Source organism: Vulpes lagopus, chromosome 5, assembly GCF_018345385.1.
Source record: "Vulpes lagopus strain Blue_001 chromosome 5, ASM1834538v1, whole genome shotgun sequence".
Taxonomy (NCBI): domain Eukaryota; kingdom Metazoa; phylum Chordata; class Mammalia; order Carnivora; family Canidae; genus Vulpes; species Vulpes lagopus.
The window spans coordinates 70,769,638-70,794,385 of NC_054828.1; the positions used below are offsets into that span (position 1 = coordinate 70,769,638).

Sequence of the window (24,748 nt, forward strand, 5' to 3'; positions counted from 1 at the left end):
GAAACCATTTACCTCTTCTGATTCTTCTGTGTGTGGCTGACTGATCTAAATTAGAGCAACACTTAGACATCTATGGCAAAAATTTTCTGGGCACACTTGTTTAGGAAAAACATCTAAATTATTTAATAGTCTATAATTCCTGTCATTATACAAACCTGGGCATGCAGACCAAGTAGGGAGGGAAGAAGAGATAAAAGATCAGTGACCTCTGTAGTTTTCTGGACAGGATCTTCAGTAAGCAACCATTCTATACCATTAGTCATGCCTACAATGAGGACATCCATGGCTTCTCCTCTTGAACCTGGAGGAATCTATAAGGGACATGGACAAAACACTGGACAAGGAGTCCATGTTCAGAGTTCTAGTTGTGCTTATTGCCTATAGAATTTGTCTCTACCTTGTCACGTGACTGTGAGCAAGTCTCTTTATTTTTCTGAATCTCAGGATCCTCTCTTCCTCTGGTAAAATGAAGTCATCAAACTAGATCAAATGTTTTTAATATTCTTTTAGCAGCATAACTCTTCCTTTAGAGGAAATCCTATGTGGAGGCCCAATATATAAAATGGGTAGAATCTACTTATATTTTGTCCCTGTAGAGGGGTCCCCAGAAGGTGCTATTTGAAATGTCTAGTTCTCCTTGAAATATAACTTGAAAATCACTGAATTAGAAGACTGCATGGTCTTTGATTCTAAAGGATGTGAGGGCTGATTTGCTCCATACTATGGACTGAATTATGTACCCCTAAAATTCATATTTTGAAGCCCTAAATTCCCAGTATGACTGTACTTGGAATTTGAACTTTTAGAAAGTACTTAAACTTAGATTAGGTTATATAGGGTCCTAGGATTGGCAGACTCTAAGAGAGACAGAGGTCTTTCTCCCTCCATGTACATGCACCAAGGAAAGACAGTATGAAGACACAGCAAGAAGTTGCTGTCTGCAAGCCAGGATGATCACCAGGAAGCAATCATTCAGCACCTTGATCTTGAACTTCCCAGCCTCCAGAATTGGGAGAAAGTAAGTTTCTGTTGTTTAAGCCACCCAGTTGGTGGTATTTTGTTATGGCAGCCTAAGCAGACTAATACAGCTGTGGAGTCCGTGCCCCTCAGTCTAAGGACAAGTGTGGCTATTGAACTTTGAGTTTGGTTCCTTTAATGTCAATGAATTACTGTCCCAGGTGGAAGGCAAAGGGATGTCCTACTTGCTCCACAAGGATTTCCCCATCCACTCTAACCATACAGGTATCTTTCTTCCCTGCACTCTTCCTGCCCCCGTGTTTTGTTTATCTTTTAGTTGAATAAGGAAAATCAACCTAACTTAAAATCACACAGCCAGTTAGGTCTTTCCAGTGCTCTCTCCTAATGCATATTTTATTATTCTGTCCAATAATCTTTGCTGACTCCCCATTAGGTATCAAATAAAGAACAAAATGAAAAAAAGGTCACACACCCCATCCTTGCCTTCCATAGCTTCCCTGCAGGTAAGGTAGGCTATAGACCACTCATGGATCTCATGACACACTTGTGTTTTTCTACTTCTGCATGTTATTTACTATATGTACAGTAAGTTTACTTCATCTGGGATGCCTCCTCTATCACCTTTGGTTATCTAATCCTGCCCATCTTTCAAGATCCAGCTCATATGCCACTTTCTCCATGAGAGATTTCTGGAAATCTTTAGTTGGAAGAATTATCTACCTTTTTTACACCTTTCTCAGTGGTGACTGACTATGCTGACCATGTGACAAAGCACGTATATTTCCACTATGACTATTGGGCAACTTCTTAAATCCTCTTCTAGGTGGCAAATGTCTTGAGGATAAGGACCATGTCTTATTCATCTTTCAATCTTATATACTAAAAAAAAAAAAAAAAAATCTTATATACTGCCTGGCATGATGCCTTGCAATTAGAAGGTGCTCAATAAATAATGGTTAAGTGTATGAATGGATGGATGGATATATGAATTTGAGAATAACTGTATCTGATTAGGTTGGGGATTATTTAAGTATAAATAGAGCTTTTAATATGCCCATAGATAAAAGAGGAAGCATGAACCTGGAATATGTGATGAGGTTAGGGGCAGATGTCAGAGATGAATGTATAGTAATTCATAACTCATTCAACAGCTACACATTTGTTAAGCACTAATGATATGCCAGGAACTATTATGCAGCTGTTGAGCAAAATAGACAAGATTCTTGCTTTCTTGAAACTTCTGATGTAGTGGAAGAAAGAGATATCAAATAAACACTTGAATATATATGAAATAATATAACTAGTGGCTTGGTATATAAAGGAAAAAAAGTTGCTCTAAGGAAGAATGAGAGAGAAACCTAATTGAGATTGAGGGGCTAGGAAAGGGCTCTCTAAGGAGGTAGCATCTCGGATAAAGATGAACTAGTTTAAGATCTGAAGGGTGATTTGGAGCCAGCCGGGCTTAAAGCCAGACAAAGGTCCTGAGGCAGAAAACTGATGCCTGGAATGAACTGCAAGGTGAGGAGGGTCAAACAGAACTGGTGGGGAATTGGTAAGAGAGGAAGAAAATGGGTAGCTGAGGGCCTGATAACACAGGACCCTCCAGGTGAGGAGTCTGATTTACTCTAAGTGTGGTGGAAAGTCACTGAAGGGTTTCAGCAATGGAAGGACATGGCCCTTCCTCACTTTGGCTGCTATACAGTAAAAAAGAATGGACCAGAACAGGCCTGGCAGACTATAGTCCTAACAGACTATAGTTAGGAAACTATTGCAAGCAAGAATCTAAAGTGGCTCAGGCTGAAGGGATGGTAGTGGATATGGAAAGAAGCAGCAGAACCAAAGAAACATTTTGGAAGTATAATATCTTAAGTCACTTATTGATACCTAATATGTCATATACCATACCCACTATATTCTCTTATTTATTGACCATGCCTCGCAACAACGTCTTATAAGTCCATGAGAGCAACAAGTCATCTTAAACATTGCTGAATCCCAATGCCCATAACACTGGTTGACATATAGTAAGTGCTGACTAAATATTTGGTGAGTAAACGTATAATGGAATGATTTATAAATAGAAGTAAAGTGAAAAATAAAGTGTAGAGAATGAATTCCAGGAGGACAGAGATGATATTTATTGAAAGGAGAAAAAAATGAGAAGCTGTTTGGGGGGAGATAAGATCAAAAATTTATTTTTTGACATGTGAAGTTTTATGGGTTTCTATGAGACATCCAAAGTGATATTGCAGTCTGGGGATAGAAATTTAGGCAATATCTACATAGCATTTGAAGCCATGGGATCATCTAGGACAGGATTTCTTGACCTAAAGTCCACAATGGCCAATGGGTTTGTGCATAAATACTCAGGGGATCCATGAACTTGTATGAGAAAAATATTATGTCTTCATTTTTTACTAAATTCTAACAAATTTAGCATTCAATTATGAATGTAGGCAACAAACTACAGCAGTATATACCTGTGAATTTGTCCATAATGAAGAGTACAGATGATTTCATACCACATTACAACTGTTAGAGACATCTTGCTATATAATTTGTGCTTAACACTACTTCAACGTTATGGAAGTCATTGGACTTACCATCAGATCTTATCATTTAACACACTGGCCAAAAAAGTACATATATTCCTACATCACAAATTTGGGTCTTTTATGTTTTGATAAATGTTTAAATGTTTTTCAAAATAATGGATTTCCTTTCTTGTTCTATGTATTTTGGTTAATACATTTAAAATCACTGGGGCTAGAGCTGGGGTTCCATCTAGCTGGGCTGATGGAATGGAACAGCATCAAGTACCTTCAGGAGAAACTTCAGTGGGACCTGGAGGCAGTATCCATGGAAGCAGAGGACACTACTCTCAACTGTTGCATGCCCCACTCCAAGTTCTGATGGTTCAGCCAAGTTCAAGGTGAAGACACTGCTTCAGAACCATGGGCTGGTGAACATGTGCTCAGCAGAAAGGCTCCTGCATATCCATGCCTTTGAGCAGAAAACCCTGACCCCAGAGCAGTGATCCTATAAGCAGCAGAAATAAGAGACCAAGACAAGCATGGCCATTAAATTATGAATCATAGCAAAAATTTAAAAAGTGAATAAAATAAAATAAAGTAGCATTACTGTGAGAAAGGATACATAGGCTTGACCAGCCCACCAGAGACTCTGTATCACAGAACAAGTTCAGAGGACCTGGAAGGGGCTAATGATCATGTCTAGGGAAGAAGTTCCTACTGAAAAGGCAGGGACTGACTGTCTGAGAAATGGGGATTGGAGGGGAAGCAGCCACGGGGTGAGGGAAGCTGACTAGAGAATCTAACTAGATCAAACTAAGGAGGACATGGTCAAGATCAAGAGAAGCAGGAAGCTATAGAAAGCTTACTAGTTGGAGAGCAGAGAAGAACAAGAGCTCCAGGAGCTGACCAGGGGACTTGACACCCAGAGGAGAGTAGAGAGAGAGAAGTCTGGAAATAAAATGCCAGGAAATACTAATACAGCCAGTGAAGGGCCTATCTTTAGCTGGAGACTATGGGACATGTCTTCCAGAAAGCAACTGGAGATTCTCAAGCTGGATGTGAGGATGCCTGGGGCAGGTGCATCAGTGAGAGGGTGACTGGGCTGGGAGGCCAGGGATCTAGGTCCTGTCTTTGACCAACTCTGTAACTTTGATCTAGTTGTTCCTTGGGTGGTACTGTTTCCCCCTAGCTGAGGGGGTTGAACTAGGAGATCTTTAAGATCAATACAGACAGTGCAGTATTCAAAACAGACAGTGCAGGATTTGGTCAATGCTCTGTTTTAGGCCTGCTGTGATACTGGCTAGCTGGTCACACTGAACAAATGCCTTTCTCCCTCTGGGCCTCCAACTCCTAAAATTGGGAGATTAACCAAATGTCTTCTTGGACCTTTCCAGCACTAATGACCTGTTATCAGGGGCTGTTTGTTAAACATAAACAAACAAACATAAAAGGCTGGGGAGCCTAGCCAAAACGGCCCTGCTTTTGACTGACAAAGTCAAAAGAGACTTTACCTGGGCTGCAGATGAACAAGAAAGGGGGAACCAGGAAGTGGACCCAGCCTCTCTGAGCCTCTCTCCTTCGTTCTCTCCTTGTCTACTTGTTGAGACTTCTTTCACAAACACCTCATGGTGCTTACCTGCTTCTAAATCTGTTGTTTCCCACCTTCTCCTCTAACTCATAAATTGTGAGCTCCTTAGACTAGGGATGTTGCCTTACGGATTCACTTTTTATCTCTACTGCCTGGCTTAATAAATATTTGCTGAATGAATGAACAATATAACAGTTTTGTGAATTAATGGCATAACAATTATATACCAAATTACTTTGAGAATAATTATTTGATTGGGGCAACAGTAAGTGAAATGCAAATAAAGGGTTTGATACAGCTATGTGCATACTACAAATGGGCTCAGGTTAATAGGTAGTGAGCATCAAATTTTATTAAGGGATTATGTTCCTCCACATTACCTACGAGTATGTCTCCACATCCTAAAGAAAAATAATTTTTATAAGTAATTCACTCTAATCATTCTATGGGAAGTAAGGTCTGCCAGCAGAAAATCAATTAAATGCTGATCTCACTGTCAGATTTTAAGCCTCTGGCTGATCCTCTCTTCTGCTTCCAGTTTCAGGAGTAGTAACTGAACCACTGCCTACTCAAGCTTGAAGACAGGTTGCAGATAGATTCTCCTTGAGCTGGAGCTTAAGCTTCAGGTTCCAATTGATTTTACCAAAAATTTCCTATGGTAAGGTATTAAGCCTTAGCCCAACCAATAACACAGGGGCTCATGGTTTTCCATTTGCTGTGTGTGCACAGCCACTTCATGAACATCAACAGAGATGTGGCTAAGGCTAGGAAGATTTGGATTTTCCTAGGTCTCCTGGGTCTTTGCCAGAGATATCTCCAGTCCTTTGGATGCTTGAAGAGAAGATACCCTGAATCAGATTACACCAGCTGTCATATAGAGGTCAGAGAGTTAAACTGAGGAAGTGAGAATGTTTTAGAAACTATTTATATATAAGGAACTGAAAGTCACTTCAGCTTACTTAAGAAAAGCATTTGTTGTGATGATACAGGGAAATTCAGAGAACCAAATTGTATCTTGGGGAAAGGAGAAGATAGATGGCACAGAGATATGGAGTTAGTGAAAAGGTTAAGGAAGTAGAGATAGCAACTGGATGGCTCTTTGAGAAAGTTCAGCAATAAAACAGAGAAATGAGTCAGTAACCCAAGGGAGTATTGGAGAAGAAAAGGTTCTTGGAATGTAAATTAAGAAATAACAGTCAGAAGAGGAGCAAATAGGGAACAGAGAGATGAGATAATTGATGCACAGTAGATGCTCAATAAATACATGCAAATTAATGGGAACCACCTGGGATAAAGAGCATTAAAGTTAAATCTGACTCAAGGGATGCTGAGCATATTTTCTACATTTTTATCCTCATGTTAGGTGACTACTCTCTGACTCTTTAAGCACTGCAGTGTGAGATTCAGGCATTACCCTAGAGGAAATTAATGGCCCTTCCAGAACTATAACCAGGGAGCAGGGAGACATTGCTGCATTCCTCAAAGCCATGGGCAATTCCTGATGCCAGCTGCCTTGTGAGACCAGACAAACATGAGGAGACCAGAACGTAAGCAGCAACAGCCACAGTCACATTTCCTAATTGACACCATGAATTATTATCAACCAGACACGAGTCCGAGTAGAAGCTGGTCTTTGTCTCACAAGGGACTCTTCCCAGCCAGTTTCTGAAGAAGGGGCCGGTAGTTCAGGCTAATTATTCCAGCCATCATACTGGAGTTAAAGAAGCTAAGTAAACCAGATGTGTTAGGGGCATTTTGGTTGCAAGAAAGAGACATTCATTTTAGCTAACTTGAATATATTGGAATTTATTTTAAGGACCCAGGGGAATATCACACAATAGAATTGTTTTTAAAAAATGACAATGGGCCTTATAGGAAATGGGGAGTTGATGTGTTCTCATTCTCCTTCTATCCTTTCTCCACCCCAAACCTCATGTCTCCCAAATCTTCCATGTTATTTTCTCCATCTTTCTCTCTATCCAGACCAGTTTCTGTACTCCTTCACCCCTTTTGCATGGTCTGTCCTGAATGCCCTGAAATGGTGGCCTTGTCCCACCACCACCACTAAGAGAAATCTTGCAGCTCGGCTCCCTTATATTAATGGTTCCATCTCTGTAGTCCATTCCATATTCCCTGCAAAGAGCTATTTATTAGCTCAGCTAGGGCCAGGTGACTACATTAGCACAACCAGATTATTATATATAGAGAGATACATGATAATTAGAGCCACCCTTTCCAGGCTGTGGATGGGCAGGTTTTCTGACAATAATATGGCATGGGGAGAAAATGACTGGCATATTTATATTCAGAGGTTCTGGCTGAATGCCACACTCTCAGCTAAACACAATTTGCCAGGTGCTTTGGGAAAAGTTGACTTAGTCTCTTACCTTTAAGGAAAACTTTTTGTTTCATTGGAAGCAAGGGGAGGAAAATGTTAGAGATTTGCCTATAGATTATAGCATCTCCCTATTGCTTCATGCCTTCACCTCAAGACAGGCTAGGGCCAACAACTTTTCCCTGTGGGGCTTTGCTTCTCTGAACACAATGATGAGTTCCTTAGTGCCTCCTGCCCACGCACAGAGACTGTTGGCTAGTTCACTTCTTGGGCAGGGTGAAGAACGTTCTCTGACCACAATGAGAATTAAAGTAGACATCAACAACAGAAAGATATGTGGAAAATAACCAAATATTTGGAAACTAAACAACTCACTTCTAAACAACCTATTAGCCAAAGAATAAATCACAAGGGAAATCAGAAAATACTTTCCCTGAGAAAAATGAAAACACAATATATCAAAATTTCTTTTTTTGAAACCAAAACAGGGCATGAAGGGTAATTCTTAGCATAGAAAACCTTGTATTAAAGAATAGGATGGTTTAAAATCAATGACCTAAGCTTCCACTTTAAGAAACTAGAAAAATAAAATCTAAAGTAAGCATTAAGAAATAAATAATAAAGATAACAGAAATCAATGAAATGCAAAACAGAAAAATATGAGAGAAAGGGGCACTTGGGTTGGTGCAGTTAGTTAAGTGTCCAACTCTTGGTTCTGCCTCAGGTCATGATCTTGGGGTCATAAGATTGAGCCCTATGATGGACTCTGCAGTCAGCACGGAGTCTGCTTAAGACTCTCTCTCCCTCTCCCTCTGCCCCTCCCTGCCTCAAATAAATAAATCTTCAAAAAAATGGAGAAAAACAACAAAACTAAAGGTTTATTTTAAAATATTAATAAAAGTGGGTGCCTGGGTGGCTCAGTCAGCTAAGCATCTGCCTTCAGTTCAGGTCATGATCCCAAGATCCTGGAATTTAGCCCCGTATCATGCTCTCTGCTCAGCAAGGAGTCTGCTTCTCCCTCTCCCTCTGCCCTCCCCCCACTCATACTCTTCCTCTCTCTCAAATAAATAAATAAAATATTTTTTAAGGATAAACATTTTTTAAAATATCAATAAAAGTGATAACCCAGGCAGACTGATGGGGGGAAGGGAAAGAGAGAACAAATTGCCCATATCAGGAATGAGAGAAGGGACATAACTACAGATCTTACAGACATTAAAAAGAAAATATTATGAAAAATTATGCCAATGACTACAACTTAGATAAAATGGGTAAATTCCTTTAAAGATACAGGTTATCAAAACTTGTTCAGGAATAAATAGCTTGAATAGTTCTGCCTATATGAAAGAAATTTGTTTGTAAAACCCTCTCCATAAAGAAAACTCTGGGCATGAATAATTTTACTGATGAAATCTTACAATAAATTTTTAAAAACTTATAATACCTATTTTGCATAAACTCTTGCACAAAATAAAAGTTGAGGGGACACTCTCAACTCATTCTGACTCCAGCATTACCCTCATCCCAAAACCAGTTAGTTATCCAAAGAAAACTAAAGTACAAACTACTTTCCAACATGAACATAAATGCAAAAATCCTTAACAAAATTTAAGCAAATTGAATCCAGCAATACATAAAAAGACCAATACATCATAACCAAGTGGAGTTTATCCCCAGAATTGTAAGATCAGTTTAGCATTAAAAATCAATCAGTTAAGAAAAAGAAAAACAATCAATCAGTAGGGGATCCCTGGTTGGCTAGCAGTTTAGCGTGTGATTGTGTCTCTCATGAATAAATAAACAAAATCTTGAAAAAATAAAAGAAATAAAAAAAATCAATCAGTATAATCACACCAACAGTCTATTTAAAAAATCATAGAATTATCTCAAAAGTTATAGAAACATCATTCGCCAAAATTTAAAATACCCCTTCATGATACAAAATTTATGTAAAATTAGAATAGAAGGGAACTTTCTCAGCCTCATAAAGAATGGGAATATATGGGAAGCCAAGAGCTAACATAATATTAAACATTGAAAAACTGAATGCTTTTCTCCTAAGATCAGGAACAAGGCCAGAATGTCTGCTCTCCTTACTCCTATTCAACATTGTACTGAAGCTAGTATCAAGGTGCAACTAGGAAAAATAAATAAGGGACGCCTGAGTGGCTCAGTGGTTGAGTATCTGCCTTCGGCCCAAGGCATAGCCCCAGAGTTCCAGGATCGAGTCCCACATCGGGCTCCCCTCGAGGAGCCTGCTTCTCCCTCTGCCTGTGTCTCTGCCTCTCTGTGTGTGTCTCTCATGAATAAATAAAATCATTTTTTAAAAAAGGAAAAATAAACAAAAAGGCATCCAGACTAGAAAGGAATAAATAAAACTATCCTAAAATTTACTTTCTCTAATTTCATAAGCTTATCATTCTGGCATGATGGAATTTGGAAAAGTCCCACTCATTTACTGTGTACTAGGTAATGCATCCTGTCCCTATGTCTACCATCCATCTTTTTAACACCAGAAGGAGGACTGCTTGGGACTGTACACAGTCAAGGACTTTCATTCTGATGTCATAGTCTAGGGTTCTGTTCAACCTTCTCTCTCTTCTCTTCTCTCTTCTGTTCTCTTTTCCTCCTCTTCCTCCTGCTCCTTTTCTCTCTCTCTCCACCCCCCACCCCAACCCTTCCTCCATCACCACCACTCTCTCTTCCCAGGAGACCAGATAGTTAAGGAGGTCAGTGCCAAGCTCTTGATTGAAAATGCTCATCCATTTCTCCCCTTTTTCCACACCCTCTCTCATTTCCAATAATCCCAGATTAATACATGGTCTCAGAATATACTTGGGCCTAAGAGTTCCCACATCCTGAAAGGGCAGAGGAGAAGAAAAGCTGTAAGCATGAGATGAATATCATATCAAGCTACTTTTTGCTGGCCAATATGCTCTCAATAAATTGATGGGGATATTTGAGTATGATTTCTGGAGGAAGAGTCTCAGAAGATCAATCTGCCTTTATTCTTGGTACTAAGCTACCTCCAGTCTAGGCAAAAGGAGTTGTCCATGTGACCAGAGGACCATACAGGGGTTTGGTACCAAAGCCTTGTAGTGATAAAACCGGGGTATTTGCTTAATTTTGCCCTCTCTATATCTTGCTTTCAGGAACACTGCAGAGTTATCAGTGGCTGGTACAGACGGTCAAGCATCCAAGACCCAGGTCCTTGTCATTTTTTGTTCAATATTCCCCTTCCCAAGTACTGTGATCACCCCACAGAGAATAAATATCCTTACACAAAATTCAGTTCTAGGTGTCAAGATGGATGATGCTATATACACACAGGCAAAAAGAATATAAAAAGTTTCATTGCTTACATAGTGAGACTCTCTGGGAAGACCAAGATAGCCTTCTAAAAGGCCAAAATGATTGAAAGAGAAAAATGAAGGACAAGGACAAGCAGGTTGGGGTTTTATGGTGATTATGAGATGGGACTGGGGTGAGGGCCCAGGCTTGAGGGGTTTTCTCATAAGCTTGTCCAGATATAGGACAGAAAGAGAAAGGGAAGCAGGCTTTAAGAAGTTGTCAGCAGTCAAGTATCAGAAATAAAGTCAGACTCTTTACTGCGATGGCACTATCCATAATTCTTCAAAGGGTTGCCTCTCAACATTCTGCTCCAGGGTGAGGAGCATCCACCAAGCCCTTATCCAGTAACATCTGTCTTTGGGAAGAACAGGTTGTCGGGTTGGGAGTATCACTCCCACACAAGGAGCAGCTGTATGTGTGGATGTGACAGGACCTAATGAGCTTGCTGAGAATATTTAAATTGCTAAACAGGATAGGATATTTACTACCGTGTTTATCCCTAAGCATTTGCAGTAAAAATCAAAGTGATGCCATTATGTGATCCCCTAGTGGCATGTACTTGGAAGCTCTTCTTTTTTAGCGAAAATTGATTTGGGGGTTGTATATAATTCTCCCTTTCAAACAACAATTGAAAATCTGAATGGTGGGGAATTAAGCCGAAAAATATGGACAAGCTTAAAGCTAGAGCAGGAAAGAATTTGCACAACTACCCCTGGGAGGTGGTTATGACAGCCTTATCCCTTTCTACTGTCCTATTGCAGGGACCATCCACAGCATGATATTGAGGAAAACACCTTGGCTTTGAAGCCAACTGACTCAAAATTTATCCCTGGCTGAATCATTTAACATGTGACCTTAGGAAATTAATTTTTTTACGACCTCACTTTCCCCTTCTGTACATTAGGGATAATAATACCTACCACAATAAGATTGTTATAAGGTAAAAAGGAGACAACAATTCATATAAGTTTCCAGCATAATGTATGCCACATATCCAATAGATACTCATTAGTTAGTATGTTTCTACCACTATTACCACCACCATTATCTGTTACCTACCACCATCAGGACTACTACCAGTATGAAAGAATTGTGAGTTTTAACATTTTTTATCTCTCCATTCTTCTGTCCATGGTACATAAATTGCTCTCCAAAATGACCAATTAAAGGATCATGTCTGTACTTTAAAACCTCCAGGGAACTTATCACCTCCTTGGCATACTCCATCTTATTGACATTCAAAAAGTTCCTCCTTAAACTGAACTAAAATCTAGCTTGCCAGAGCACAGCATCTGTCAACAGGAAAGTATTCTGGGGGATATTAGAAGTTGAGTAGGAAATAAAATGAAGACTCTGTTTTCTATTTATGGCAATATTTCAGATGAGATAACTTAAGGAACCATCAGCTACAAAGAAACCAAGAAGACTGTATGAAATATTTCTAAATATCTTTTTAAATGTATAATGCATAGCAGAAGTAGCATGACAATACAAAAAAAAATCCTCATAAGCCACAAAGGAGACAAAAACACCAACTCAGAGAGGTGAGTGTTAAGGAGCCACCTGCTCTGAGGACGCCTGGTTATCCCAGCTACCTGGAGCTTCCTTTATAATGAAGCTTCCCTGGAGAAAGATCTGGGCCTGCATAAAGTGTGAAGGTAAATCTGAGACCCTTGGATTAATTGGAGACCCTGACAAACTGATCCCCTCCTTGAAAAGTTAAACCAGGAAAAATAACCCCACAAAGGAAGACAAAAGGAAGTTTGCCTGTCAGAGTCTTGAGACTGACTAAAGAAAGAAATTCTTTTAAAAAGGTCTCCCTTGACACACCAACTCATGGAGAATAAGTGGAATTCACTCTATCTGAAAAGTCTTTTAAAAATCCAAAAATTTAAAGAGGTCTCTGATCAATCATAATCCCATATTGAGTATACCAAATGTAAATTCTCTCCAGAGTAATATGCATTAAACCTAGGCTCAGAGAACTTTCACAATTAAGCTCCAATGAGCATGATCTCACAATCTAACTACATAAATTAAACCTATAAAGAATTCAAATATTGGACAGAATATAAAATAACTGTTTATCAAAAATGAAAAAGAAAAAGAAAGCATGAAGTTACTAACATTGTACCTTGACAAAGTAAGGACACACATTATAATTTTAAGAATGATCATTCAGATAATAGAAGTAGAATGTATAATGTCCAAATTTGTGGAGATTGAAAATATAAAGTTTTTAAAAACCCAATCCAAAAGAAAGTAAAAAATGGAGAGAGAAAAAAACAATATTGGAGGAAAATAGGAAGCATAAAATAAATGGTAAGTTTGAATTAACATATGTCAGTAATAACATTAAGTGTAAATAAACTATATTGTCCAGTAAAAAGAGAAATATAAAGACTATTGGACTAGATGAAGAAATAAAATCTAATATGAGCACACAGAGAGATGGAAAGTGATGAAAACGACAACCAAAATAAAGCTGGCCGCTTTACTCTCCCGATCAAGATGGAGTAACAGGGACTAGATTTACCGTCTTACCAAAAACAACCCCAAAATGACAAACTGCAAGAAAAACAATGTTGCCAAGAGACTGCACATCATATAACAAAGGACAGGGACCTGAGACAAGGGAAACAAAGGAGACGAAGTCTACAATCACCTACGCTCACTGACTCGAGTTTCCATGCTGTATATAGCACAGGGAAAGAGCATCCAGGCCAACCCAAAGGATTAGCCCTGAGGTCAGAAGGTAAAGCTGGAAGGCCAAGCAGGTCAATGTAGATGGAATTAGTGGGACAGGGGACCAAAGAAGAGAATGCTACACAGAGAACTCCAGAGATCTACAGGCCTCCCTCTCTCCAGCATTCAAAAGAGCATCAGTATACACGGTGAGGAAGCTATCTAAAGCCAGGGAAAGAACCACCAGAAAGCTAGCTATTTCTGATGACACTGGAGAGCTTACACAAAGAAAATGATAAAGATTTAAATTTTCAGCATAAGCCATGGTCAGAGAACTAGAGAGTGTCTATGGCGGATCTAAAATTATCTCCTAATCCTTATAGCCACAGAGCAGATACGGCTGAAAATAAGATTCTAAATGTCATTGTGCCTGTTGCAGAATTACAATACAAGTTTAATTCATAGCTTTACCAGTTCTCCTATGTAAAAATCAGGACTTGACTATACAAAGGAGTAAAACCTGAGATTCTGAACAGAAACATTTTGGTGGGCTTGGAAGAATCTAAGAAATTAAACCACTTACATCCCCTGAGCCTCCCTTGCTTGCTTATTTCTTGCCCAAGGAGACCAGACAACCTTGCAATAACCTCACCTGAGACAGTTGCCTTTCAAGGGGTTCTTGTGCTCCTTAGAACTTACCCCACACATACTTCTTATTTCCAGATTCATAACTAGGAGTAGATCTCAATAAAAATTTCATGCAAGAGGTCATAGCTTATACACACCAGAGACTTGCATGTTTTGCTCATTTACAGGAAGCCGAGGAAATAATGTATGAGTGTGTATTCTGAGGACAGTATATGACTTTAAATAAGACAGAATTTATCAACACAAGCACGCTTAGCCGAGAATCTGTGTTTAATACATTTGCTTTAGTAGGTAGGAATGTCTCTAACAATTTGCTTGATTGACTGAAATCTGAACTCAACGACAGTTTATAATAAATGAATTTGATATGTCAAAATTTGCTGACATAAAATAGAGAAGAAATTGAGTTGTTGGAACTCCAGGGACAGCATTAGCTTTGCACATCCCTGGGCAGCAGTGGCCTGTGTAAACAGCAGTGATTCATAACCAGACAGGTCCTGTGGGGGTGAATCATTCTGTGCTTCCTACTGGTCTTTCCTGGCTTCTGGCCCTTTCCCTGAGCTTGGTCCTCCAGGCTTCCTGTATGAACTATGTTTGCTTTAATAGTCCACCCCCAAACTCCTTTTCCACTAAGTGGAATGTCTATAATGAAGAACTGTGAATTATATAATGTGTATCTTTACCTTTCAGTTACAAAGGCTATGTAATAACTCACAACACATGGACTTTAACCGTGATGGTACCTGTCTCCCAGGTCACGCGTGCATGTGAGAAGATTGGAATAGGGGGCATTTGAGTGGCAAATACAGGAAATGCAAATAAAACTAAAATAAGGTGTTTTACACCCACCAGATTGTAAACAAATAAAACTTCTGAAATACAAATGCTACTTAATATGTAAATAGCAGAGTGTAAATGGGTACAACCACTCTGGAAAAGAGTTTCTAGGAAAGTCAATGGCACACATTCCTCCTGTGACCTAGTAATACCCACCCTGAGGGACATATGCTAGAGAAACTTGCTCATACCCACAGGGGAAAGTAAGACAAAGGTCACAACAGTGTTGTTTTTAGTAACAAAAAAGAAAAAAAAATGGAAATACCCCCAAATGTTCTATGGAAATGGATACATAGCTTGTGAAATATTGCAGGACTATGAAAATGAATTAATTATAGAACACATCAGCATAGATTACAGAAGATTATAAAAAGAATGATTCCAAATTGGTGTGATATTTAAAACAGGTGAGACTAAAGGATATATTATTTGTGAATACATACAAAAGTGATCAAATTCTGGTTGGAGTTACTTCTGGATAAAGGAGAGGAAATATGAACCAGGAGGGGGACACGGCCATGCTTTAGAAGGATTGGTAATATTCTGTTTTGTAGGGTATTTTACCACTATTTTAAAGCCACCTGTATGCATTATATGCACTCTTTTAGAATTATAAGATAATCAGAATTTAAAAAAACAATTTTATGACTTAGCTGGCTGCTTCTAAATACTCATCAAATTGAAACAGGTAATTAAAAAGAGAAAAGAAAATGTCTTCTACATAGATTATCTTATTTATTTTCCTGCTAAACAGATTTTTGTTTTGTTTGTAATTATAGGACTCAGAACCTCTTTTTTTTTTTGAGCAGAGCAAAAATAATGTTATTTAATTTGCTAAGGTCTATAAAATGATACGGCACATCGTATAATGTACTAAAAGTGAAATGGTTAGATTTGTACCATTTCAGAAAATTTCAGATCATAGGGTGCTAGGATGGGGGGGGGGGGGCGCAACCATGGAAGGAGAGACACCCTTTGGCCACTCAGCTCAGAACCTTTAATATGGTAAAATGAATCATAAATCTCCAAAACAGAGATTTAGAATTCCATAATTCCCAAACTTTCTTAACCATGGACTATTTAGACTTGGAATACCTAGAATACAGATATGGTTTGAGAAAAAAAAATCTATCTGTCCTAGTTCCATGTCACACCTCCCACCCGCACCCCCAACCCAGAGCTATTCATTTCTGCACTCTTGGCTCAAACCTTCACTAAGTGTTGAGGACACTGCTTCTCTGTCTGCCGGTTTCTGAGTTCCTAGAGATCTTATAAGACCCACAAGCTTTGAAGAAAATATATTGTTGCTCCCACTCTGGCCTGAAGCAGGATCTTTCTGGGCCATCATCCTTAACATGGACTGGCTTTTCTGCAGCATCTATGTGGGCCTGTCTGCTTATCTCCTGCTGTCTCCTTAGCTCCAATGCAGCACACAGATGTGGTTCCTCATCACACCTCTCTTAGCCTTCTCTCTCCATGGCACTGGGCCAGATCATATGGTGTGACCTGAGAGAAGATCATGAGACTCAAAAATAATTTCCCTGGAGATGAGCAGACCTGGAGGGAAAAGAAGAAAAACCTAGGCTCCAGGATGAGATTGTCAATGGCACTTGACCATGAGGTCACCCCTGAGGGCATGGCCATTCCTGAGGTCCAAATTATAGCTCAGGACAGTAGCAGAAATAGCTAAATTTCCTCAAAGAGAAGAACCAGTCTGAATAGCTGCTTAGGGAACGTGGTTTGAGGAAGTCAGGCAGCTCAAAGACAGATGGGAATGGAAGGAAAAAGAATTGCAAGAGCCCCCAGAGGCCTCCAGGATAGACACAGAGGAGATGCAGGGCTGAGTGCCAGGCAGTGAGGAGCCTAGCATACATTGTGGAGGACCTTCTTGGAAGGAATGATTGGAGTTCTCCTACTACTGCACCTAAGGGTAGAACCAGGGAAACACTGGTACAATTTTATTTTCATGCCCTCCAACCCTCTTCCCCTCTCTCTCCCCCACTTATGTGGCCTGGGGAAGCAGAGGTAACAAATAACAGAAATTCAAATTAGTATGTTGCGAGGTACTAAGTAGCATTTAAGTCTTTAAGATAAAAATCCAATGGTGTAAGTTATGGTTCTTTGTTATAAGCAGTCTGGCTAATGTTAAGAGAAAATGAATTATTTTAAAAGAATATCATTACTCACAGAAGCAACAAAAGACTGGGGAACCAGGCTCCGTCAGATGTCCAGAACCCAGGATGGCCAGCAGAAATGACCCAGGTCACTCTGTAGACCTCTCCGGGCAGAACAGCATCTCTGCCACCACAGGCCACTGAAACCTAGGGATGCTCAAAACCAACATGGCTAAGTGCCAAATCTCAAAGTCTCTGCCAACACTATAACTAACGTCTGAACTGTTCCTAGATCCTTAGCATGGCTCCCTCAAGAGTAAACATGAAAGACAGTAGTACATAGCTGAGCCACTGAAGCAACATCATAGTCTGGCTCCCTGCCCATCCTTAGGCTGGGAAGGAGACAGTGGTCAGAGCCACTGAGTGGTCTGACCAGAGAAAGTGGTCTGCCAGTGGGGTGGGGGTGTGGGCTCTAAAACTGAAATGTGAGTATTGCTTGCTAAGCAGCCCAAAGAAATTGTAAATATCCACCACAACATGATAATACTGTGTGCTGTTTTAAATCTATATCTGTGGATAAAATGAGCATGAAATGAAGAAATTTTGTATGTATGTGAAGATTGCCAACTGTAAGCCAGGAAAAGCATTTCAGGAAATGGAAGGACACAGCTCCAGAGGCTAAAGTACAGAGGCCAGAGAAGCAGAACAAGCACAACATCACAGACCCTCAGGGAATCAGCTGAGGAAGAGACACCAGCTTCTTCTGGGCTGGGGCAGAGCTTGGACCAGAATGGTAAACCTCCCTTCCAACAGGTCCAGAGACGGCCAGAGCCACAGGGGCCTCCAGTAAAAGCCTGAATTTGACAGAGCAAGCAAGCCCCCACAAACAGAACTTTTGAAACTACAGCAGCAGGCTGACAATGTCATCTCTGGTGATGGGATTCACAAGAAGTGGTTATTTTATTTTATTTTATTTTTTTAGTTTCCATTGCATTTATTTTATTTATTTTTTTATTATTAGAGTTCAATTTGCCAACATATCACATAACACCCAATGCTCATCCTGCCAAGTGCCCACCTCAGTGCCCATCACCCAGTCACCCCAACCCCCGCCCACCTCCCTTTCCACTACTGCTTGTTCATTGCCCAGAGTTAGGAGTCTTTCATGTTTTGTCACCCTCACTGATATTTTCACTCATTCTCTCCTTTCCCTTTATTCCCTTTCACTAATTTTTATATTCCCCAAATGAATGAAACCATATAATCATTTAATCATTTTCCGATTGACTTATTTCACTCAGCATAATACCCTCCGGGTCCCTCCACATGGAAGCAAATGGTGGGTATTTGTCGTTTCTAATGGCTGAGGAATATTCCATTGTATACATAAACCACATCTTCTTTATCCATTCATCTTTCGATGGACACCGAGGCTCCTTCCACATTTTGGCTATTGTGGCCATTGCTGATAGAAACATCGGGGTGCAGGTGTCCCGGCGTTTCATTGCATCTGTATCTTTGGGGTAAATCCCCAGAAGTGCAATAGCTGGGTCCTAGGGCAGGTCTATTTTTAACTCTTTGAGGAACCTCCACACAGTTTTCCAGAGTGGCTGCACCAGTTCACATTCCCACCAACGTGCAAGAGGGTTCCCCTTTCTCCGCATCCTCTTCAACATTTGTGGTTTCCTGCCTTGTTGATTTTCCCCATTCTCACTGATGTGAGGTGGTATCTCATTGTGGTTTTGATTTGTATTTCCCTAATGGCCAGTGATGTGGAGCATTTTCTCATGTGCTTGTTGGCCATGTCTATGTCTTCCTCTGTGAGATTTCTGTTCATGTCTTTTGCCCATTTCATGATTGGATTGTTTGTTTCTTTGGTGTTGAGTTTAATAAGTTCTTTCTAGATCTTGGATACTAGCCCTTTATCTGATACGTCATTTGCAAATATCTTCTCCCATTCTGTAGGTTGTCTTTGAGTTTTGTTGACTGTTTCTTTTGCTGTGCAGAAGCTTCTTGAGTAAGTCCCAATAATTCATTTTTGCTTTTGTTTCTCTTGCCTCCGTGGATGTATCTTGCAAGAAGTTACTGTGGCCAAGTTCAAAAAGGGTGTTGCCTGTGTTCTCCTCTAGGATTTTGATGGAATCTTGTCTCCCATTTAGATCTTTCATCCATTTTGAGTATATCTTTGTGTCTGGTGCAAGGGAGTGGTCTAGTTTCATTCTACTGCATGTGGATGTCCAATTTCCCCAGCATCATTTATTGAAAAGACTGTCTTTCTTCCAGTGGATAGTCTTTCCTGCTTTGTCGAATATTAGTTGACCATAAAGTTGAGGGTCCACTTCTGGATTCTCTATTCTGTTCCATTGATCTATGTGTCTGTTTTTGTGCCAGTACCACACTGTCTTGATGACCACAGCTTTGTAGTACAACCTGAAATCTGGCATTGTGATGCCCCCAGCTATGGTTTTCTTTTTTAAAATTCCCCTGGCCATTCGGGGTCTTTTCTGATTCCACACAAATCTTAAGATGATTTGTTCCAACTCTCTGAAGAAAGTCCATGGTATTTTGATAGGGATTGCATTAAATGTGTAAATTGCCCTGGGTAACATTGACATTTTCACAATATTAATTCTGCGAATCCATGAGCATGGAATATTTTTCCATCTCTTTGTGTCTTCCTCAATTTCTTTCAGAAGTGTTCTATAGTTTTTAGGGTATAGATCCTTTACCTCTTTGGTTAGGTTTATTCCTAGATATCTTATGCTTTTGGGTGCAGTTGTAAGTGGGATTGACTCCTTAATTTCTCTTTCTTCAGTCTCGTTGTTAGTGTATAAAATGCCACTGATCTGGGGGCATTGATTTTGTATCCTGCCACATTGCGAATGGCTGTATGAGTTCTAGCAATCTTGGGATGGAGTCCTTTGGGTTTTCTAGGTACAGTATCATGTCATCTGCAGAGGGAGAGTTTGATTTCTTCTTTGCCAATTTGAATGCCTTTTATTTCTTTTTGTTGCCTGACTGCTGAGGCTAAGACTTCTAGTACTATGTTGGAATAGCAGTAGTGAGAGTGGACATCCCTGTCTTGTTCCTGATCTTAGGGGAAAGGCTCCCAGGGTTTCCCCATTGAGAATGATATTTGCTGTGGGCTTTTTGTAGATGGCTTTTAAGATGCTGTGGAATGTTCCCTCTATCCCTACACTCTGAAGACTTTTGATCAGGAATGGATGCTGTATTTTGTCAAATGCTTTCTCTGCATCTATTGAGAGGATCCTATGGTTCTTGGTTTTTCTCTTGCTGATATGATCAATCACATTGATTGCTTTACGAGTGTTGAATCAGCCTTGCATCCTGGGGATAAATCCCACTTGGTCATGGTGAATAATCTTAATGTATTGTTGGATCCTATTGGCTAGTAGCTTGTTGAGAATTTTTGCATCCATGTTCATCAGGGATATTGGTCTAGAATTCTCCTTTTTGATGGGGTCTTTGTCTGGTTTGGGAATTAAGGTGATGCTGGCCTCATAGAACGAGTTTGGAAGTACTCCATCTCTTTCTATCTTTCCAAACAGCTTTAGTAGAATAGGTATGGTTTCTTATTTAAACGTTTGATAGAATTCCCCTGGGAAGCCATCTGGCCCTGGACTTTTGTGTTTTGGGAGGTTTTTGATGACTGCTTCAGTTTCCTCCCTGGTTATTGGCCTGTTCAGGTTTTCTATTTCTTCCTGTTCCAGTTTTGGTAGTTTGTGGTTTTCCAGAAATGCGGCCATTTCTTATAGATTGCCTAATTTATTGGCGTATAGCTGCTCATAATAAGTTTTAAAAATCATTTGTATTTCCATGGTATTGGTGGTGATCTCTCCTTTCTCATTCATGATTTTATTAATTTGAGTCTTTTGTCTCTTCTTTTTAATAATGCTGGCTAATGGTTTATCTATCTTATTAAATCTTTCAAAAAACCAACTCCTGGTTTTGTTAATCTGTTCCACAGTTCTTCTGGTCTCTATTTCATTGAGTTCTGCTAGAATCTTTATTAATTCTTTTCTTCTGCTGGGTGTAGGATCTACATGCTGTTTTTCTCCAGCACCTTTAGGTGCAAGGTTAGCTTTTGTATTTGAGTTCTTTCCAGTGTTTGGATGGATGCTTGTATTGCGATGTATTCCCCCCTCAGGACTGCTTTTGCTGTATCCCAAAGATTTTGAATGGTTGTATCTTCATTCTCATTAGTTTCCATGAATCTTTTTAATTCTTCCTTAATTTCCTGGTTGACCCTTTCATCTTTTAGCAGGACGGTCCTTAACCTCCACATGTTTGAAATCCTTCCAAACTTCTTGTTGTGATTTAGTTCTAGTTTCAAAGCATTATGGTCTGAAAATATGCAGGGGACGATCCCAATCTTTTGGTATCAGTTAAGACCTGATTTGTGACCCAGTATGTGGTCTATTCTGCAGAAAGTTCCATGTGCACTTGAGAAGAATGTGTATTCAGTTGTGTTTGGACATAAAGCTCTGTAAGTACCTGTGAAATCCATCCGGTCCAGTGTATCATTTAAAGCTCTTGTTTCTTTGGAGATATTGTGCTTAGAAGACCTGTCAATTGTAGAAAGTGCTATATTCAGGTCACTAAGTATAAGTGTATTATTATCTAAGTATGTCTTAACTTTGGTTATTAATTGTTCGATACACTTGGCAGCTCCCACATTCAGGGCATAAATATTCATTATTGTTAGGTCCTCTTGTTGGATAGATCCTTTAAGTATGATATAGTGTCCCTCTTACTACAGTCTTTGGGATAAACTTTAATTTATCTGATATAAGGATGGCTACCCCTGCTTTCTTTTGAGGGCCATTTGAATGGTAAATGGTTCTCCAACCTTTTATTTTCAGTCTGTAGGTGTCCTTATGTCTAAAATGAGTCTCTTGTAAACAGCAAATAGATGGGTCTTGCTTTTTATCCAGTCTGAAACCCTGTGCCTTTTGATGGGGTCATTAAGCCCATTCACGTTCAGAGTTACTATTGAAAGATGAATTTAGTGTCATCATAATACCTATTCAGTCCCTGTTTTGTGGATTGTTTCCTTGGACTTCTTCTTTCTTTTACAGGGTCCCCCCTAATATTTCTTGCAGAGCCTGTTTGGTGGTCACATATTCTTTCAGTTTCTGACTATCTTGGAAGCTCTTTATCTCTCTTTCTATTTTGAATGAGAGCCTTGCTGGATAAAGTATTCTTGGCTGCAAGCTCTTCTCATTTAGGACCCTGAATATATCTTTCCAGCCCTTTCTGGCCTGCCAGGTCTCTGTGGAGAGGTCTGCTGTTATCCTTCTTCCCATAAAGGTTATGGATTTCTTGTCTCATGCTGCTTTAAGGATCTTCTCTTTATCTTTGGAATTTGCAAGTTTCACTATTAAATGTCGAGGTGTTTAGTGGTTTTTATTGATTTTAGGGGGAGATCTCTCTATATCCTGGATCTGAATGTCTGTTTCCCTCCCCAAGTTAGGGAAGTTCTCAGCTATGATTTGTTTAAATACACTTTCTGGACCTCTGTCCCTTTCGACGCCCTCGGAAACCCCAATTAAACGTAGATTTTTCCTTCTGAGGCTGTCATTTATTTCCCTTAACCTATCCTCATGATCTTTTCATTGTTTTTCTCTTTTTTCTCAGTTTCCTTCCTTGCCATCAACTTGTCTTCCATGTCACTCACTCATTCTTCTACCTCATTAACCCCTGTCATTAGGACATCCAGTTTGGATTGCATCTCATTTAATTGATTTTTAATTTCAGCCTGATTAGATCTAAATTCTGCAGTCATGAAGTCTCTTGAATCCTTTATGCTTTTTTCTAGAGCCACCAGTAGCTTTATAATTGTGCTTCTGAATTGGCTTTCTGACATTGAATTGTAATCAAACTTTTGTAACTCTGTGGGAGAGAGGACTTTTTCTGATTCTTTCTTTTGTGGTGAGTTTTCCTTCTAGTTATTTTGCTCAGCGCAGAGTGGCCAAAAACAAGTTGTACTGCAAAAAGGAATAAAAGAGAGAAAAAAAGGGGAGGGGGGGGAAGAGGTCGGGGAACAAACAGAAAACAAAAAACAAGGGGGAGCATCCTCTGAATCTATATACTGTAAATCCCTCGACTTCCCCTGGAACTTTCCAGTGCTGCTTGGTCAATAACTTCCTTTTCCCCTGTCCTTCTAGCTGGTCTTCTGGGGTAGGGACTTACTGTGCTGATTCTCAGGTGTGTGCACCTGGTGGAGCTGCCCAACCCCCTGCCAGGTGCAGGGCTCAGTGGGAGTTGTTTATCCTGTGAGGCCCCTGTTCATTCCCAGGTACAAGGTGACACAAGGAGGAACAACAGTGGCGGCAGCCAGCTCTCCAGCCCTGGAGTCAGCTCCCGCAGTAACTACTGCAGCTCCCAGTCTGCAGGGGCCTCCCTCCGGGGAGGGAGGTGCAGATCTGCACAGCTTGGGGCTGCCCGGCGGCAGGAGCGTCCTCGCTGCCCTTTGTCCTCCCGGCCTCCGCCTGTCCCGGGGGGAGCGCCGAATCCTTGGCTGTGTCCCCCAGCGCCCTGGGCTCCGGGGCATGCGCCTCTGGAATCCCACTCTCGGGCCGCGCAGCCCCCTCCGCGCGGAGCTGCTGCGGAGCTGCTCCCAGGCCCTGCAGGCCATCCGCTGAAGCCCTTTAGGGAGCTGGGCTGCGGGGTGTGGAGCGCTCTCCCCCGGGGCGCACCTCCCTCTGTTAGTGCCCCTGAGAGCCTGAGGGCATCCCCGCCCCTCCTGGGATCCTGCCCGAGCTCCCTGCGAGCGCCTCCGGGAAGGTTGGTGAAGCTCCTGCTTCTCCGGGCCTGGGCTTTCCTGTCCTGGGGGCTCTCGCCGCCCGGCTCCCCTTAGCCCAGCTCCTCGCGGGGGTCCCTCCCCACTGGATGCTTTTTTATTTCTTTATTTTTTTCTGTCTTCCTACCTTGATAGAAGCGCGAACTCTTCTCACCGTAGCATTCCAGCTGTTCTCTCTTTAAATCTCAGGCCGAATTCGTAGGTTTTCAGGATGATTTGAAAGTTATCTAGGTAAGTTGGTGGGGACTTACCCAAGGGTGACTTGGGGACCCTACTCTTCCGCCATCTTGTCCCACCTCGGAAGCGGTTATTTCTATCTGGAATATTCATTTCCTAAACTGTCTATAGTAAGCACATGTGGCTTTCATCACCAGGAAAGAAAGGGCCAAAGAAATAAAACAAAGGGACAGTGGAAGCTGTCCCTTCCTTTTTCTGTTCCTGCCAGAATAAAGGAACCATCTTGGGATAACAATTAGCAAGTGGGAACACATGTCCAGTAGGTAGGTAAAAGACAAAATTTAGAAAATTGCAAATCTGTGAGAAACCAGAACTTGATGCTCATGGATTGGTTTGGATTGGTTTGGGTTGGTTGTAAATGTAGTTGCTTCTAACTGGGCTCTCCCTTTGCAAACAAACAAAACAAAAACAAAGCAACAACTTCTTATTTCATGTGGCAAAGATCTCTCCCTTTAGGTTCCACATCCCTTCTCCAGCCTCCACTCCCTACCACACTGAGAGTTTTCTGGGGACCCCTCTGGTCCTCTCCAGAGAAGACCATTCAGCTCCCAGAGAATATACACAGATCATTCTACTGCTCTCAAGAAGGTCTCCTTGTAAAGTGTGGACACATCCCGA

General features: G+C 40.7%; 1 long non-coding RNA gene and 1 pseudogene across 1 annotated transcript in view; one reads left to right on the forward strand and one right to left on the reverse strand.

Annotated features, from left to right (window-relative positions):
- The window catches only part of LOC121491623, a 50,183-nt gene that overhangs the window by 15,516 nt on the left and 9,919 nt on the right, over positions 1-24,748 (reverse strand). The gene's annotated exons all lie outside the window — the stretch shown is intronic.
- On the forward strand, positions 3,775-4,036 carry LOC121491622 (annotated as a pseudogene).